The sequence below is a fragment of the Panicum virgatum genome, chromosome 1N (genome assembly GCF_016808335.1).
Source record: "Panicum virgatum strain AP13 chromosome 1N, P.virgatum_v5, whole genome shotgun sequence".
In the NCBI taxonomy this organism is placed as follows: Eukaryota; Viridiplantae; Streptophyta; class Magnoliopsida; order Poales; family Poaceae; genus Panicum; species Panicum virgatum.
The window spans coordinates 29,452,732-29,468,199 of record NC_053145.1 but is presented as its reverse complement, the minus strand read 5'-3'; the positions used below and the strand labels follow the sequence as shown (position 1 = coordinate 29,468,199).

Genomic DNA, 15,468 nt, shown 5'->3' with positions numbered 1-15,468 from the left:
CAGAGCAAATGAAGAAGGGGTGTGTTTAGATGTTCAAAAACCCCCCAAAATCCAAACTTTTCATCACATATCCATCACATCGAAATATTAAATATAGCAAATGACTCATGCATGGAGTACTAAATGTAGTTAAATAAAAAAACTAATTGCATAGTTTTGATGTACGTTGCGAGACGAATTTTTTGAGCCTAGTTAGGTCATGGTATGACAATATTTACCACAAACAAACGAAAAGTGCTACAGTGTGCTACAGTGTTAAACAAAGTCAGTTTACAAAACCAACTCCAGAACTCCCGCATTAGTGACCCTGAAGAATCTAATAAGGCCTTTGACCGCACGAGTAGAGGATGGTTACTGTAGCATCACTGTAGCAAATCATCGATTAATTACCGTCATTAGATTCGTCGCGAAAAGTTACACTCATTCCTAAAAAGATTTTGCAAATAAACTTTATTTAGTACTTCATGCAGGCGAGATTCTTTTTTCGAGACGTGTGCGTACTAGAATTCTTGCCGATCCAAATAAGGCCCTGCTGTGCGCCTGTGCCCCCTCCGCGCTCTAGTCTGTACTGTAGACTAGTGTTTAGCGTGCGCCATGCGCGCGATGATTGAACTGAATGTGAAAACTGTAATTTGTGAAAACTATAATGATATAACAGTTCTAAGATCAGTTTTAGTGGAAGTTTTATGGGACAATTACCCGGTAACTGTACCATATGGGTTTTATGATGATAAAAATCTCATCATATCTCATGAAATTTCATTTTTCTCTTTTTGTCATGTCAGCAAATTGATTATATTTAATGATATGAAATTCTCCATAAAATTCTTATTAAGACTAGACTAAAGAGTAATATTTATATGTTACGTACGTCGATTACCATCTATAGGATAAGAAAATAAACAATTAAGTTTTGAAAACTGACGAACAACACTTTTTTATCACGTTAACTTGTCTAGTGATCAAAATAAACACTTTTTTATCACCGTTAATTTCTATCGGAGTGCATGGAAGGATCACCGAGGCAGGGGATTAGCATTCCCGGGCACATCACACAGTCGACTGGCACCACCAATGCTGGCGCGGGTGCTGCTCGTGCACCTCCTCCTCTTTCTCCCCGCTGCGTCCACACAGTCGACCGGCACCACCATTGCAGGAGCAGGAGGGTGCTGCACGAGCCGTTATTCGCTCTGGAGAGCATGGCCGCGCCATTCTTGCCGGTCGCCGCAGCTCAGGACGATGCTACCTCTGCCGAGCCAGTTCCGGCAGACACAGATGAAATTGATGGAGGTGAAGAACACGGAAAAGAAGGGCAGTGAATACGGAGCATCAACTTTGGGATAGTTTAGTTCCCAAAAAAATTTGGGGGAAACTTTTTGGACAACATTTGACCACTAATTAGAAGTATTAAACATAGATAAATTATAAAATTAATTACATGAATGGACGGAAAATCACGAGACAAATCTATTAAGACTAATTAATATATTATTAGAGATTGGTTACTGTAGCACGACATTGTCCAATCATGGTCCAATAAGACTTAAAAGATTTGTCTCGCAATTTCACCCGGGGTTGTGGAATGAATTTTGTCAGTTATTCATATTTAATACTCCTAATTAGTGGTCAAACATTGTCAGTTGCTGTAGCACCCAAAAAATTTTGGAAACTAAACGGGCTCTTTTTATCAAGAAAAGAACGCTTACAGCTGAAGGAATCGGAACAAGCTAGCACGCGACTTGAGCACACACCGCATCAGTAGCCAAAGCACACGGCAGTCAGGCAAGCGCAACACGTCACACACAAGGCACGCGGCAGCAAGCGAAGCACACAACGTGTCAGACACACGGTCCCTCACCCATGGTGTCCAGCCGTCAACAACAAAAATCATCATTTGCAAGCCACCGGCAGATCAAAATCGTACGAACATCATATTTTCGGGCGACGTGGCCGGGGTGCGCGGGCGCCTCCCCCGCCCCGAATGTTATCGTAGACTATATTTTGCGCGCATAATCTCTGAATTTGGGAGGCTAAAAGAACATTTACTGGCAGCTGTAAATTTCTTCTTCAACATGCATGACCAGCACTTCAATCTGCTGAAATGCTCACATTTGCTGCTGCCCAAAAAAGAAGATGCACAACAGGTGGGAAACTACATGCCCATAAGTTTGTCGCATAGTGCTGCGAAACTCAATTCTAAGATGTTAGCAACAAGACTTTCCGCTGAACTGGATACTCTGATTTCAAGAGCACAGAGTGCCTTCATTAAGAGGAGCATACAGTACATGATTATTTTTTATACACACAGAACCTCAGCAGGATCCAACAAAAGTATAGGGGAAATCGCGAGGGAAAAAACCCAATCACGCATGGCAAGGGCAGGGATTTGCAGATGACGTGGCCGGGCTGCCCGGCGCCTCAGCCTGCCACGAATGTTGCGCGCGTAGTGGTTCCTGTTTTATACACAACTATCAGAACATGCATTTAGATAGCATTGAGCGAGCAACATAGAGGAGGATGACAAAGGTACCTCTTGAGTCTTCAGTGATTCTGTAGAACCTGTGAGAACAAAAGGAAGGACATACTCAAATTACTAATGCAGATAATGAACACTGACATACATATATATAAACATGTAATTCTCATTGAAGATGGTATGCGTAGAGGTGCAGGAAACTGTTTGATCTGTGCAGAGCAGGAAACATATAGGTACATTTAGACTTTTAACTCTGTGTGTGCTGGGACAGGGTCCAACAAGAGAATACCTTTAGATATTATTTCTTCTTGTATGGCTAATTAATAGATCAACTTTGATTGGAAAAACGCAAATCGTACATGCAAACAAATTGTGGATAGCTAGATGGAAGTAAGAAAGTAGATAGTTCTGGACTTTTAGTAGCAAAACAATTATTCTTTCTACAGTCAGGCTATTCAGATACCAGTCACTTAGGTTCACACAATCAGCATTCAACAAAGAAACATGAACTCAATAGTAGCAAAGAAACAGCCATTGCAAAAGATACTTTAGGCATCTTTCTATCAGGTGAAGAACAACCTGCAAGAAGGATATCAAGGTTAGCAGAATATATAGTAGTTGATGTAAATTTTGCAGATATCTGCATTGTCCAATATCTGGGCTTGTTTTAATATTCAGCAAACTGTCAATGCATCTATTGGAGAAGTAAGCCCGTGTAGTGCTAACTACCATGAAAAAGAGCAGCATGTAGGACGATTAATCATATTTCTTTCTCGATTCCATGATTTGTGAGGCAATACCAACGTAATACAGAGCATTGAACTCTGCATATTGGACTGGAGAGTTTTTTTAAAAATGTATCCATGATTCTGAATCTAGGTGATCAAACTGCAACTTACTTAGATGTGTTCAAATATCTATGTATGATGTTTTCAATGTGAATAGGAAGCATAACACCAAGAAATCAAGATTAACTGACCATGCACCATTGATGATTGATCGCCCCTGCGATAGTAGGTAAGCTGAAAACAGAAACTCAATGTATTCTGATTTCAGGAAGGTCCTCAATGGTGTCTTCAGCAACTCAGCATCGTGCGCAGCCAGATGCTACAACAGGAAGGCCAAGGGTGCTTGTAGATTGCTCTTCACGGGCAGCAACTGTTGCAGCTGATGAACGTGCACCCTGTCATGCAGTTTATCCCCAGACGGGAAATCCCTTTACATCAATTATTAAATATATCAATGCAAGTATACATATCCTTTCCGGTCTCATTGCAAGAAATCAAATTAAATTAGCCAAATACTTATTTACCTTAAGACTTCGATGTTGTTCCCCAACTCTAAATCATCAGCACCAATGTCGAGCAGGGAGTCCAGCTGATCCTTTCTGGACTCATTGATTGAAATCAAATCAAATTAGCCAAGGATAATTAATTGAATCTCAATAAGCAATGGACCGGTGAACCTGCCGGAATTCTTCTCAGGGAAACCGGCCACTAGGCCCAGGCCCCCACAGTACGCATTTGAATCAGCTTTCTTACCATCAAATTAAGCACTTCACTCATCGAATCGAACCACTCTCCATCAAAACGGACTACAGACTCACAGAATTGAACCGTACATCAACCAAATTTCCCATTATGAGGGAGATGGTAATTTCTCATTTTCAGGGAGCTGGGAGCCAGGGATCTATGAATGAATCCATCAAATGTGGCAACGGCGAAGTCACGAGGAGAAGGGAGAAAGATGTGACGGAGCGATGGGGCGAGGGTTGACGGCGAAGTCACAAGGAGAAGGGAGCAAGATGTGACGGAGCGGATGGGGCGAGGGCTTCCCATCGGCAGCACGCAGCGGCAGCGGCGGGGATGGTGGGACCGGATCACCGGACCGCGGCGGCTCGGATGGAGGGCCGGCCCGCGGTGGTGCGGCTGGCCGGGTTGCTAATGCGTGGAAGACCGGAACGGCCGGCGGCAGCGCTAGGCGGCAGCGGTGGGGCGGGACGGAGGGCCGCCGGCGGCGCGGAGGGAGGGCTGGGCTGCGGCGGTGTGACTGGCGGGGCATCTCCACGGCGGCGTCGTGACGCGGGGGAAGCGAGGAGGCTCGGAACGTTGGGCCACGCGCAGGCCTGGCCACACGGCATTCGGAAGGCGGCGCACGCGTCGGCGAGGGAAGCGAGCGGCCGCTGCAAAGAGGGACGCAGCGGCGGCGGCATAGCAGCGGCAAGGCATGGCACGGCACGCTGGGGACACGTCGGCGAAGAAGCCAGGCAGGCAGCTGCGTGGGCGGCGGGACGGCTTCAGCCGAGCGGCGGAAATCACAGTAGCCGCAGACCGCACGACGGACATCGTACGGCCCATCGATTTTGGGCCGACGTGGCCGGGCTGGCCCCGCGCCTCCCCCGGGCGGTTTGTTACCGTTGAAACGCAATTTTTTTTCGAAAGAATTTTGCTAATTTGAATTACTAAATGAAGTTTATTTATAAATTTTTTTTACAGATGGGTTGTAAATCGCGAAACGAATCTAATGATGCTAATTAATCCATAATTAGCGGATGATTACTGTAGTATCACTGTTGCAAATTATATATTAAGTAGGCTCATTAGATTCGTCTCGCGATTTACAGCTCATCCATTCAAAATGTTTTGTAAATAGACTTCATTTAATGCTCCATACATGTGTCGAAACATTCGATGTGATATTTTTTTTGTGTTTACGAAATTTATTGGGTGGGAACTAAAGGTCTTGGATACCGCCGGACGCCGGTCATGGCTTGGTAGTTGGTACTCATCTTCTTTGAAATGTTCTACCGCCAATTTGTTTTTTTCCTGTTGCTTGTATCCTTTCTTATCTGTCAATATCAGCAATTCTTTTATTTGTCGAGAAAAGTTTCTCTGACTTTTATTTCAAATACTAGTTAAACATAAATACTTTTATAAACTGATTTATCGGTACAGTGTGGCCATACGAGCCGGGCCTTTTCTCGCTACCTTTCTACACTTCTTTAAAAAATCTCAAATGTGATAAAATTTGTAGTGCTGAGTAAAGATTACTAGGTCACATGAAAATGGTTTAGTTTTCGGGTGCCTTTGGTAGCGCTCCAAACCAGTTCCAATCTTGCTCATATGTACTCCCGCTTTCGGTCGCTCTAACCCCCAAAAAATCCCGTTTGGTGAGATCCACATGCTCCAACTCAAGACGACAACAACGGAGCGGCATCGGCAGCATGTGCAGTGCTGCAAACCGACCTTTTGTGCGATAAATCGACCTCCTATAGCTATGAATCGATCTCCTAGGCCGCCAATCAACCACATATGGCTGTTAATCGAGCTTCGACGCCGCAAATCGAGCACGAGAAGAGGAGGGTTGCGGCGGGGATGAGCTCCTGTGGCCATAAATGGAGCAGGACAAGCGGAGGGCAGACCGGCAGCGTGGGGATAGGCTCCGACGGGCGCAAATGAAGAAGGACGAGTGGAAGGCAGACCTGCGGCATAAGGCCTCCTCCAACAAGGGGAGATGTCACCGGCTCAAATACTATTTTATTCGATGAACAGTGTGAATTTGTCGCCTATCTCATGTGCATTCCTCTCTCACATGCATGCTTCACGAAACTCTCCCCGCTAGTTCCTCACCCCTTCTCTCCATCCTCTATCCTCCACGTCCGCCAGCGAGTCGTCGCTCCTTTGGAGGAGGCCTAAGAATGAGCAGAGGCTGGACCTACAGCACGAGAATAAGGACCAGCAGCTGCAAATCGACCCACAGAACTTTGATGGCCAAGTTCCAACGGCGGACAAGCGGGAACGACTGTACGAGAGACAAGCAAGATGAGCGGGGATGAGCCGTGAGCAACAAAAGCGGAAGGGAATTGAGGGGAGCAAGTTTTCTCTGCTCCCCATTTTCCATGGAAGCGGGTGAAGCACTCGAGCTTGATTCCCAGAAGAATCGGGCGGCGAATTGGGTGTATGGTAGCGTTGGGCTGATTCTGGTGCCGAGCGGAGTGGCGGGAGCGCTACCAAACCACTACTACAAAAAAATTTAATTGTGACTTTTAAAAAGGCCCTCGGCGGTGGGCATGATTATGAACCGGCTCGGCTAATGCCCTGCGATTTACCGGGCAGTCATTTTTCATTAACCAAGGAGGTTGCACAAAATCGTCTCGCAAAATTAATTAATAAAGGCGGGCACCTTACAATATCCGCCTCGGTTAATATCTATTAACCAAGGCCGTTTTTCTAACGTAAGCGTCTTGGTTAATACATTAACAGAGGCAGACACACTATAAGGCCACACCTCGGAGCACAGACAGCCCATCTCGACCTGATATGTCGCTCGAAGTATATAAACAGGAGTTAGGGTGAGTATATAAGCAGGAGTTAGGGTTTCCCTCCCTCTCATAGCTGCACCTCTCTCTCTTTCCCTCATTCCTCCCTCTCCAAAGTAGTAGCAGCTCCTCGTGGCACGGCCCTCTCCTCTCCCGGCAGCATGTCTCCCTCCTCCCTCCCCTTCATCCGCGGCAGCGCGGGGAGTAGCAACGAAGGCGGCTCATGTGGGCTGCGGGGGCACGACACACGCGGTCTAGAGGCGAGCGGCCTCTCTCCCTCCGGCTGCGTGGCCCTCTCCTCTCTCGGCAGCGAGGCTCTCTCCCCTCCCTCCCCTCATCCGCAGCAGCGCGGGGAGCAACACCGGATCTGGCGCACAGGGGCTGGATCCGGCCTCCCCCGACGGCGCTCCAACTCCTCCACAGGCTCAGATCCAACGTGGGAAGTCGGATCGGTGAGCGGCGGCTGTGGCGGCGGCTGTGGATGGGCACGACGGGCCCGAGGATGGGCTTGTGTTGGCGGTCGATATCGATGATTTTCGCCGCCAACGCTCCGCCTGATTTCATGAAATATGGGCCATAACCATTATATCTAATGAGTTCCACAAGTTTTGGTGCATATTTGATCTCAGGAACAACATCTCCAAAATTGACCCAAAACGGACACTGTTTGGACCGGAAGGCCCGAATCCGGCCGACCGGCATACTTTTCTGTGGAATCTTGGCATTAGATTTTACCAATATCATCTAGAGGGAGAAATCAAGCCATTCCAGTGGGGTGAACCTCAAAATGTACAAGTTAGACCCGGCAGGCATGAACCCATATCCAAAATGAAGGCATCCTGGGCCATGATCAGAGCACAAATGTCCACCCCATCAAGGATGGATCTATGACCAGAGAGGATCATGTCAGTGTAACGGAGGGTCGAAAGGCTTCCAGAGCCAGGCCGCCCGGCCCAATAAATGTTGGTTGAGCAAACCGCCTTTTGCACCGATCTCCAAAGAGCATCAGGAGCATCCACTCGAAGGCGGTGGCCGAATGGCCGAGATCCTAGGATAGGTCAAAGAGCTTCCATCAGGAGCTTTCATTTCACGAGAATGGCTGAGATCCTAGGATAGGTCCACTGTATCACTTCAATACCAGGCATGCACCATGAAACCGTGAAATGGAAGCTTTTTCCATTCTCGTTGACTGGTCATGCCAAAGAATGGTATCACATGACTGTAGGAAGCGTAGTGGGTGATTGGAATATTTTGAAAGACAAGTTTTGTCTCCGCTACTTCCACGAAAAGAAGATTGTTTCCCTTCGTGTAGAAGTTCTAACTTTCGAGCAACGGGAGGAAGAATCTCTAGGAGCAGCATGGGCTCGTTATACCGAGCTGATCTCTTCAGGACCAGATTTGAGGATACCCGAGGCTATGCAATTACAGCACTTTTCCTATGGCCTTAGAACAAATACCGCGACCTATTTAGACAAGGCCTCCGAAGGGTCCTTCTTGCACAAAACCGTAAGTTAAGCCAAAGCCATCCTTAATAGGATCCTTCAAAATACCGAGTATACCGGAATATATGAAGACCCACCTGAAGAATCTTGAGAGCCCACTCGAAGAGCAGAACCTTCTACCCAATCTCCAACACCCTGCCCACAAAAGATTGCCGAGCCAAAACCTTCCACCTCATATCTTGAGCCCTTCAGCGAAAATCATCGACCTTTCTTCTTATCCATGTTTGACGACGATGAATCAACAATGTACGGTGATGTCTCATCATTACCAAAGGAAGAAAGTGATGCTGATGGAGAATCTAAGGTAGTAACTCCAGACCCTAAGTGAGAATCCTTGCCCAAAACTGATCAAGTAAAGGAGGATTCATCATTCCCTAACATGGAGTTTCAATTCTCGGAGGACGATTGTGAAATCTCTGATGAGGAGTTCGAAGCTTCTATCTCTCCAAGCTCCTCCGATCCCCAAGAATCATATCAATGCCTTGATCCATTTGGTGACTCCGAGGAAAAATCTTTTCTTCTTGACCCGAAGCAATCAAAGGATTTCCATATCAAAGGCATTGACTTTGAAACGCCTCATGAGTATTATAAGCTAGAGCATGATGTCGAAAATGTCTGCTCTATGGATACTCTTGAGGCAGTGGACTCTATGTCGGATTCGGAAGTCAATGATGAGCATGGAAGTTTCATCTTTGAAGGACCACAAGATACATACTCCTTTGATGAGACTCCATCTCCTCTCGCTATTAGCACACACACCGAGTCCAACCATCCCATGCCCCTGCATCAGAAAAATTTCGAAAGGGTGGTTGTGGATGAATTTGTCTATCATAAATATTACAAATCTCGTTGTGGTTTGTTGTGCACATTTTGCAGCTAGATATCATGAATTTAATCCGGATATTGGTGATGGAGGGAGCCACAACACCAAGCTAGTTGCAACATCATGAAGAGGCTCCCAAGGTCGAGCTTTTGACCATAAACAAGCACTGCCGGGAGGTAACCCATATTTTTTTTCCAGTCTTCTATTTTTTTCTCTTCTTTCTTTTTTTAAAAAAAATCTTTACTTTCCAATAAAATAAACTTGAATTGAGCTTCAAGACTTAATTCTAGGACTCCCTCCCTTCGGGTATTCTTGTCATGTATGTGGTTGGTGCACACTTGTGTGCCAACCACACCCCTGTTCTCACATTCTGCGAAGTACCTAGGGAATTACAGCACACATAACGAATGGAGAGCACCAGAAAAAATTGAGAGCAATTTGCCGCAGGAAAAGCCGGGAGGCCAAACCTAGGCCGACCGGCATACCAATTCTGCAGTCTCCAGCAACACCCAGCAGATTTGTGATACATGTAGCACAACAGACACAACGCAACAGGTCGTTTGCAAAATGGTGGAGGATCAGGCCGCCCGGCCCCACTATCAGAGAAACGCCGAGATCTTTCTCGTGCTGCAGGTTTGCAATCCCTATGGCTCACTTCTCTAAAAAATCAGTTCAAATTATGTTTGGTTTAATACAAACTAAAATTTTGAACATGAACTTAGAGAAAGATGAAATCATTTCATGAAAATCAACATGTGCCTAAGTCTTATTTCTAATGCAAGTATTTACATGCCTTTAGAACTTAACTTTGTTAGGATCATCAGATCTTTTGTTTATTGACCCTTATGATACTTTGATCCAAAGTCATGCTTGCTCTAATTTAAGGACTTGGAGGAATTTATTTTAAAATAAAATCATGGCAACTCACATGCTCAAAACATCACCAATGCTACATGCATATATGAGAAGTAGCTCTTATGATTCCACATAGCTATCTTGTACATTTTGAGCTAGTTCAAACATGTTGCCTCTCAAGTTATGCTATGCACACTCTTTACTTTGATCATACACGTACACGACATCAATCACAGTCAGTCAGTCATGAAGATCTTGCAAAAGCTCGTCATCCCCCTGAAAAGAAAAAGAAAACAAGAAAGTGAGTCATCATGCTCATGAATCCTTGTTCGAGTAAAAAAAAGAAAGGGGAAAGATGATTAGAGCAAAAGTATAAATGATGGACAAGTGTCATTGTTTACACATACACATGATCAAAGTATTTGAATTGCATGGCTACTTAGAGACACATTATTTGAACCTGCAAAATAAATGGAAAAGATGAGCACGTACCTTTGTTACCATATACACAAGAGAGAGGCTTCGCCTTAAGAGAATCGTACGCCATGAGTGCCCGAGTGAATTGAGCATTCAAGAGTTTGGCTTTGTTTTTAAAATCTAAAAACCCTCCAAGCTCCAAGAAGAAAGGCCTGCATTGATTCTTGGTGACAAATTCTGAGGATCAATAAAGGAAAGTGACGATGTTAGGAGCTCCTAGGATCTCGGCCATTCTCGTGAAATGGAAGCTCCTGATATAAAAATAACAAATTTCTAACAAATATCTGGACAATTTTCTGGCTTGAAATTGTTATTTTTATATCTCACAAACGAAGTCATTTGGACAAGATATTTTACAAGGTTGTGTATCATCATATCATCTACATGTGTGATTTTTTGGTGAATTTAGATAATTTTTTTGCCATGATTTACATGAGTTTTCACGAAGGTTGTGGTTTCCACTAGATATGTGTGATAATGATGATGTAGCATCTTTTGCGATGAAGTGGTTGTAAGGTATGTTTTGTTGCCCTAGCCTACTGGTCCGGCCTTATTGATATTTGATGATGTTGTTGCTCTTAGGATCTGTTTATTTGAGCTTCTACGCCTTCGGGTATCTGAATTTTTGACATCCAATAACGAGTAGTTCGAAAGCCCTAAAATCTCAAACTAACAGGATAGTCTCATTAGGCCGGTGTCAGTGTACTATTTCATTGCAATATTTCTAAGGCTGGAGATTTTGGTAACTGTGTCTGCTGGGTGTCATGGGATGAAACTTCTCACTTTCATTGATGAAATCATTCTATTCTCTTTTCTCAATATAATCTCGTCAAATTAGCAATTTTGCTGATGTAGCATGGAATTTAATACTCATGAAATTTTTCATTGAGACCGATAATAGCCAACTAGGTACTCAACTTCAGGTGTTGCTCTTTGTGGACTAAAAAATTGTGGCCTTATTTGGTTTATGTCATTCTAGTAAATAGTAACACTTTGACTGCTAATTACACTATCAAACAAAATCAGTTTACAAAACTAACTTTAGAACCCCCGCGCTAGGAACCCTGAAGATTCTGATGAGGTCTTTGACGCGTGATTTGAGAATGCTTACTGTAGCACCACTGTAGCTAATCGTCGATTAATTACCGTCATTAGATTCATCGTAAAAAGTTACACCCATTCCTAAAATTTTTTTGCAAATAGACTTTATTTAGTCCTTCATGCGGAGGCTAGAAGAGCCATTCTAGGATCCCTATAATGGGAACCAAACGAGGCCTGTGATGGCTTAGGCCCTGTTTGGTTCCCATAAGTCACCTGACTTATAAGTCAGGTGACTTAAAATCAGTGACTTATAAGTCATCTCTGTTTGGTTGTAAGTGACATATAAGTCATTCTCTTTTACCCGTCGCCCTCCCCCTCCCCCTTCTCTCTCCTCCCTTCTCCTCTCTCTGCGCCGCCGCGACCTCGGCGGGCGAGCTCCGCGCCACCGCAGCCCATGGGCGGGCGAGCTCCACGCCACCGCGGCCTGGGCTGGGGAGCTCCGCGCCATCTGGCCATGGCGCCCCTCCTCCCTATCCCTCACCGGCGCGGCGGCGAGGTCGATGACGGCGAACGCGCTCCGGTCCTCCACGGAGGCACACCACGAGCCCCGCCGCCCGCGCGCACCGCACGGCGGCGTGGTGCTCCTTGAGTGACGTCGGGGTAACAACGGCGGCGGCGGAGGGGCGGCGGAGGCCCGGTGGTCGGCGCGCGTGGCGGAGGTGTTTGGTGGCGAGGTGGCCCTCGGCGCTCCCCCGGCTCCGCCGTGCCCCACCTCCCTCCCTCGACCTCCGCCGGCGAGGTTCGGGTGCCAGGCGGCGCCTTGGCTCCTCCGCTACACGGATCCGAACTCGCGCGGCGCGCGGCAGCCAGATCCGGCGTGAGGAGCGGCCGGCGGCGCACCGAGCGGCAGCCAGTTCGGGAGGGCCAAGTGGCGGCGAGCACGTGTCGCGGCGGCAGGCCAGCAGGGCGACAGCGGGCACCCGTCGCGGCGGCCGGCAAGCAGGGCGGCGGCGTGTCACGGGCGCGGGGTGCGGGGCGGTGGGGATAGGGTTGGGCATGGACCCTATGCAGAAAAGGTGTGGGCCTCACGCGGAAAGAGGTGAGTTATAAGTTTTAAGTTGGGGTGGAGTTGCTTAAAACTTATAAGTTGGGGTTGTTTGGCAAAATAAGTCACTTTTTGTATTTTTTGACTTATAAGTCAGGTGACTTATGGAAACCAAACAGGGTCTTAACCCCCACCTTATTGACCTTTCTATCAGTGCTAGCGCTGTAGCGGTGATGGGAGAAGAACAGGGTGGTCGGAGCCTAACTCTGATAACGTCAATATAATCTTGGGATAAAAAATACATGAACAGAATCTTTTTGTTCATCTGACCCCTGCAGGTAACTTGTGTGTTTTAGGGTTTGAATCAAGAAAATCACCCCTCCTAAAAAGGAAAATAGAACGAAGCCAGGTCCATTACAAGTTCTGCTCCGACGAGCCCACGGACCAGGTGAAAGAAAGACCAAATTCGAGTAGCGGCGTGTGACGGCCGGCGGTCTGTCCATCTCCACGGCCCATCGGCCCAGGAACAGCAGGCAGTGCCGCAGTGGAGGAGCCGTTGTGCGGACGCGCGGTGCGGTCGCGGCCCTCACGCTACGGCACGTCATCGTGCGATGTCACGTGTCAGGAGTCAGGCGTCGGCTGCAACAGCGGCCTCCCTGCCGAAATGTGAGGCACTGCTGCCACGTGACTGCAGGATATCCTCGAGCGCCTGCCCGCGTGCACGCTCTGCCGTGCCGTCTCAACCTTGCGTGCCGCGCAGCGCAGCGAAGCGAAGCGATGCGATAATCATACCGCGAGCACTGAATTAGCGTGCCGAGTCGTCGCAGAACAGGCCGCCCTCCACCTGCACGGGCGCGTCCCGCACGTATGGAAGGAGAGAAAAGACTCACAGCTGTCAAGAATTGATAAAACGAACCCTACGAGCTATCTACACAAAATTGATAACTCGTAAAATTGATTATGTGACTAAATTTTGACTGCATCATTATATTTATTATGATGAGATTTTCAAAATAAAATTATCCATGATTGAATATTTCTTTAGTTCCAACAATTTGATGGTAAAGTGCAAACAATTTTATTCTATATGGAACAAACGTTACACAATTAGAATAGAAATTATTCTGAAATAAATAAAATATTCAGAAAAACAATACTCTAAAAGAAATAGAAAATATTTTAAGAGCAAAACAAAATGTCCTAAGAATGAGACAAAATGCTCACAGGAAGAAATTATTCTGTAACAAATATTTCAGCACAAATATTATTGACATAATAGAACTAGATTTAGTTTTGAAAGTTTTATTCTAGGGAATAGTGGTTCGATTCAAAAGAAGAAATTACTATTCTAGAAAACTAGGAACATCCTAGTGGGTCGTGCGGAGTAGGTATAGATGGCCAACCGGGCCGCCTGGACACGGCACGGCCCGAGCACGGCCGGCACTGGACGGGGAGACATGGCGGCGCCGCCGTGCCGTGCCGGCATCCCGGCCCGGGCACGGCCCTACAAGGGCGCCGACGTGCCCGGGCTGTGCCCCTGGGCACGCCAGCACAGCAGGCCAGAGTGGCGGCAGCCACGACGAGGCACGGTGGGGAAGACCGGCGCAGCCGCGTAGGCGACGGGTGGGGTGACGGGGGACACTGCCGCCGAGGTCGACGACTGCCGCGCACGCCGGCGGCGCCCCGGCCCTCGTGGCGGCCGCTGTGGCCAAGGCGAGGAGGCCGAGCAGAGCAGCAGCGCGAGGCTGCGGAGGGGGCGACGGCGGCGTCCGGGGGCGCGGCGGTGGACCAGCGGCGGAGGCGGTGGCCGGGGGAGCGGTGCGCGCGCGAGGGAGTCATGGAGAGGAGGGAGTGTAGAGAGAGGAAGGAGTGAGTGAGTTAGGGTTTCAGATGGGCTTTTGGCCTTTTGGGCTGTTAAACGGGCCACCTTCGTGTCGGCCCATTAACCGGGCCGTGCCCGTGCTAGTGCCGCGGGCCGGTTCCGCGGCCCAGGCACGGCCCGGGTTCAGGCACGGGCACGGCACTAGCCCGCATGGCCACGAGCCGGGCCGTGCTCGGGCTATGCTTTCTCAGGTCGTGCTAGTGGTGGCCCAGCAAGTCTGGCCCATCTGGCCAACTGTAGGAGTAGGACTGCTTGCTTGTGCGCGTGACGCATAGAATTTCTAGGCCTTCTCGGCCTCTTGGGTGCGTCTCCCCTGCAAAGCTTGCGCAAGAACACTTTTTTTTGAACGAACCACACAAGATAGTGCGCGTTTCATATAGCAGAAAAGTACAAGGCTACGGCCCTGAAAAGTCGTAGCCAGAAAAAAAGGAAAAGAAAATAGAAAACAAAAACTCTCCCGGTTGGATTGGGACGTCAACTCGGAAACTCAACAACTCAACTCGCCCCGTTGAATTAGGACATCAACATGGGAGACTCAACCGCTCAATGCGGAGGAACACGCGACACAGATAGAAGGAGACCAAGCCGTCGCGACCAACCACCTATCTACACATGTAGTTGCCTCTCCACACCCGGCGGTGGACACCTCCTCGCTCTCGTTGCCACGTCGAAGACACCGCCCGCACGTGGGGGCCTCGCCACTTCCGCCTCAGTACTCCGTGTCTCGGATTCGTATATAAAATCGCCATCAGGATGATGCAACGTGTTGCCCTGTTTCTAAAATCTCCATCAAACAGCTGCGCCGCGCCAAGGTTGCCCCACTCGCACGAGCAGCCTTCGTCGCCAAGCCAACAAGCCAGGTTGTTGCTTGCGCCATCTTCCGACGATGGACCGCACCGGAGTAGACACAGCGTAACTGGACCGCCCGCCACAATCCGCTGCAAGTCAAGTCGTCCCACCTTGTCGTTGCCGCAAGCGCCGCCCTCCGATGTTGTCCCACGCCGCACTGACAGCTGCAAAGCAGTGCCAACCGCTGCAGTCCGCTGCAA

The 15,468-nt window shown here is 48.0% G+C and overlaps 1 long non-coding RNA gene across 2 annotated transcripts; it reads right to left on the bottom strand.

Annotated features, from left to right (window-relative positions):
- Positions 1-2,143: 2,143 nt before the first annotated feature.
- Positions 2,144-4,872, bottom strand: LOC120655595. Of its 2 annotated transcripts, none has more exons than XR_005667609.1 (3): positions 3,789-4,872; positions 2,531-3,692; positions 2,144-2,453 (listed from the first exon to the last, which is right to left on the bottom strand). It is a non-coding gene; the product is annotated as an uncharacterized LOC120655595 (long non-coding RNA). The 2 variants fall into 2 exon arrangements; XR_005667608.1 differs by having other exon boundaries at positions 2,531-3,659; positions 3,789-4,871.
- Between the last annotated feature and the right edge of the window lie 10,596 nt (positions 4,873-15,468).